This window comes from Neofelis nebulosa, chromosome 4 (assembly GCF_028018385.1).
Source record: "Neofelis nebulosa isolate mNeoNeb1 chromosome 4, mNeoNeb1.pri, whole genome shotgun sequence".
Lineage (NCBI taxonomy): Eukaryota > Metazoa > Chordata > Mammalia > Carnivora > Felidae > Neofelis > Neofelis nebulosa.
In genome coordinates, this window is record NC_080785.1 from 118926723 (window position 1) to 118931217 (window position 4495).

Genomic DNA, 4495 nt, shown 5'->3' on the forward strand with positions numbered 1-4495 from the left:
ATGTGGATTGTTTGGGACTCACCTCATCCCACAGCTCCAGGGGCAAGCCCATGATCCACACCTGGTGAAGCAGAACATTCCACCTTCTGGCCACAGTGATTGATTCATGGATAGCCATGCATCCTAGCCCAGGCCAGTTGACTATTCTTGAGACTTTAGCTAGAACTCTTGGGAAAGGCTGCCTTTGTGCTGGAATTGCCAAGCTGGGGGAATTGAGCCTGGAGCTGTTGGGGCCATCTTTGCCATCTTGTGGGGACAGCCTGCCACCATACAGGAAAGCAGAGTGGGGAGTTGGAGGAAGACATATAGTGTTCTGTTGACATTGTTAGAGCCCCTGGATCTAGCCATGCTGACTTATGCTCATTATGAATGAGGCTGATTAAAATTTCATAGGTTTTCCCCTTTTCCCCTTTTTGTGAATTGTGATTTGTTGCCTTTTCCTTTTTCTCTACTGGACTGTTGGTGTTTTTCTCACAGATTTGAAGGAAGTTTTTTTTTTTTTTTGTATTCATTTTTTATTGAAGTGAAATTCACATGACAAAATTAACCATTTCAAAGTGTGCAGTTCAGTGGCATTTAGTACATTCACAATGTTGTGCAATCATTACCTCTTTCTAGTTCCAAAACATTTTCATCACCACCAAAGAGACCCTGTATCCATTAAGCAGTCACTCCCTATTTTCCCCACCTGCCACAGCTCCTGGCAGCCCCTAATCTTCTTTCTGTCTCTATGGGTTTATCTAGTCTGGATATTTCATATACATGGACTTCTACAATATGTAGCTTTTTCTGTCTGGCTTCCTTCAGCCAGCATAATGTGTTTCAAGGTTCATTCATATTGCATCATTATCAGTGCTTCATTTCTTTTTATGGCTGAATAATATTCCATTGTATGGATAGAACATGTTTTATTTCTCCATCTATCCGTTGATGGACATTTGGATTGTCTCCACCTTTTGGCTGCCATGAACAGTGCTGTTATGAACATTCATGTCCAATATTTGTTGGAATTGTATATTAGGGAAATTTGTATGTTTTTGTGTACTAGGGAAATTAGTTCTCAGCTTATAAACAGGTGTTGCAAATATTCTTCCTCAGTTTGCAGTTTGTCTTTGACTTTGTTTATGGTGCTTTTTGGCTGGGCAGAATTTTGAAAAACTTGTTATATAGTTGGGACACCTGGGTGGCTCAGTCGGTGAAGCGACTGACTTCGGCTCAGGTCATGATCTCACGGTTCGTGGGTTCGAGCGCTGCATAAGGCTCTGTGCTGACAGCTCAGAGCCTGGAGCCTGCTTGGGATTCTGTGTCTCCCTCTCTCTCTGCCCCTCCCCCATTCACACTCTGTCTCTCTCCTTCAAAAATAAATAAAAACATTAATAAAAAAATTGTCATATAGTTGACTGTGTCATCCTTTTATGGCTTATGGGTTTTGTGACATAGTTAGGAAGGCCGTCCTCATATGTGAGGTTATAAAATAATTCTCCCATCGAAGCTGTCACTTATATACTCCTTTCCTCAAACAGGGACTAAAAACAGGCTACTTGTGCTCTCTGCCAGGATTATTGTGAAGACCAAATAAGATAAACAATATGAAAGGGCTTTACAAAATATAAACCAGTATATACACGCATGGCTTGTTGTCATTGCCACTGTTAATTTGTATGCGATTCTGGCACTAACTAGCTGAGTTCTGTTGTTGCTTCCATTCTGCTGAGCAGGGACTGAAGGGCAGAATTAGTTCCTGAGCCAGTCAAGGATGAAGTAATTGGTAGCATTTGGGGAATGTCACAGAAGATATCAACTCTTATTAGTTATCTTGGGGAGTTTTCATATTTGACCAAAAAAAAAAATGCCTTAAACTCAAAACTTTTCTGGTCATTCTTCCTTCAAGTAGAATCTTTAAAAAAAATTTTTTTTTCCTACTAGGAAAAGAAATCAGTTTAGTGAGTTTTGTGTTAATCAGCTCTTAATTGTAATTTAAGCCTCATCAATGGCCATTTTTGATATGTTTTCCTTATTTGTTTTACATAAAAAAAATTTTTTTAAACGTTTATTTATTTTTGAGAGACAGAGAGAGGCAGAGCACAAGTGAGGGAGGGGCAGAGAGAGAGGGAGACACAGAATCCGAAACAGGCTGCAGGTTCTGAGCTGTCAGCACAGAGTGCAATGTGGGGCTTGAACCCATGAACCATGAAATAATGACCTGAGCCGAAGTTGGATGCTTAACTGACAGAGCCGCCCAGGTGCCCCTTCCTTAAGTTTTTACACCTAAATTCTTTTTTTAATAGCAAACTTTAGGTTGAGCACTGTATTGATTGAAAAAAAAAAGTCAATACTTGACAGCAGTTATTCCTACGATGATTGCTCTGGTATAGAATTGTATGCCGATCAGGTCCTTGGGCCCTGATAACGGTCAGACTCTGGGTTTGAATGCGATTCAGGTGGTAACTAGTTGTGTGATCTTGGAATTGCTTCATTGCTTTCTGCCTCTGTTTCCCTCTCTGTAAAACAAGGATGATTACAGAACCTGACCCATTGGGTTGCAGCAAGAAGTCAATGATAAAATCTAAATAAAGTACTTGGCCCAGTGCCTGGATAGAATGAGGGCTCAATAAATACTAGCTATTAGTATCATTCAGGAATACCTAAACGAATTTAGGAAATGAGCCCAAGGTAAATGGAATATACCCTTTCAGTAGGTACTCCCATCCTTGGGGGTGGCACAGATCAGATTACATGGTATAGCCCTGTTGCCCACCACATAGCACACTTATTTTTGGGAAAAGTGTGAGTTCTGTTACTACCTTCTGAAGGGTAGTCATCAGGCCTGGCACTTCGTTCTCATGGCAAGGAAGAGGTGGCTACGTGGAGGGGAGTGTCACAGAAGGGCCTGTGAGCCATGGTGAGGATCGGAAGGAGGAAGTGGAGTACATTGTCCCAGGGGGTCTGCCCCAGTCATACTACCTCTTCTTGGGGAAGGAAGATTCTGGATGATGTGGGTTCACTGTGTGTGGTGATGTATTTGCAGGGGACATAACCCTTTTCTTCTTTTTTTTCTCTTCCGGTTCCTGACGGGGTGGGGGGGGGGGTGGTGGAATCTGTGGAGCCCCAGCTCTGATGCTAGGCCCTGGGGGACCCTTTTCTTCTTTTTTTTCTCTCCCGGTTCCTAACCCGGGGCACGGAGGGGGGATCTGTGGAGCCCCAGCTCTGATCCTAGGCCCTGGGGGGTTGGGCCCTGAAAAAGAAATAACATCTGTGGGACCTCTGCCATGTGCCAGGCACTCTAAGTTCATAATCACGTTGGATCCACCATTTTACAGGCGAGGAAACGGGAGTGAGGCTCAGCGAAGGCACAGAAGGTACTCAGGGCCAGCCCCATGCTGGTAAGCAGCAGAACTGGAATTTTAATCGCCATCTGTCTCACACCAAAATCCAGCTTCTTTTGCTGCTCAGCATGTGGCCCTATACCATACCTCACTTCAGTTTCATAAAGCCTTTTATGATGTTTCTGTGGCTCAGTGCCTGCACTTGGGTCTCCCAGAAATATCTGTGGACTCGAAATTTTAGTAATGGCGAGAATGGCTGACATTCACTAGTTCCTGCCTCCAACTAGCAACAGCAGGTTAAGTCATTTGGGCTAGTTCTCAGAACTGCCGTGGCAGAGCCAGGGAGGGAATCCTGTCTCTCATGTCCCAAGATGCGCAGTACTTAACTCTGATCTTCCTTCAAGGGTTAGTCTTGAGGCAGGGATGCTAATCTCTGAGCACATCTTTTTCAGGTAACATGTGTGGCTTTCACTCTTTTAAAGTGGTCCAGAGGGGAACCTCAGAAGGCCTGAGCAAGCCCATGGGAAGGGTGAGGCAGGGGGGTGATGGCACAGGTTGGGGGATAGTATTTGTGAACTCTGCGACCTCCTGTCTCTGGACATGAAGCTGTAATAAGCCCTGTGGTTCACCGTCTGCACTTTCCCATGTGCTCTCTCCAGGCAGATCCTATGTCTCTGCATCTGCAGGCTTAGCTCATACTGTTTGCTCCATAGGAATATCCTGTCTCTTCCCGACCTCCCCTTACAACCTCTGGGCCTCATGCCTGTCTGAGGAGACCCACTGCAACTGCCACCCTCTCTGGGAAACCTCAATGGACTGGAATGGATTCATTTCTGAACCCAAATCCAATCATTTGTTATATAAAATGTAATGGGCAAATGTAAGACTGTTTTGAGAAATTTGTGAAAATACCAAACTTGGGGGATAATACATATTAAGGACACTCTTAATATGTGTAATTCCTGTGGTCAGCAACCCTACAGTGCTTGATTTTATTTTTAGAGAACAAATCTTTTCTACCTAAGTGCATCTGAAATGTTTTTTTTTTAAATGTTTATTCATTTATTTTGAGAGAGAGTGTGTGTGTGGTGGGGAGGGTGAGGAGGGGCAGAGAGAAAGAGAGAGAGAGAGGAAGGGAGAGAGGGAATCCCAAGCAGGTTCTGTGCTGT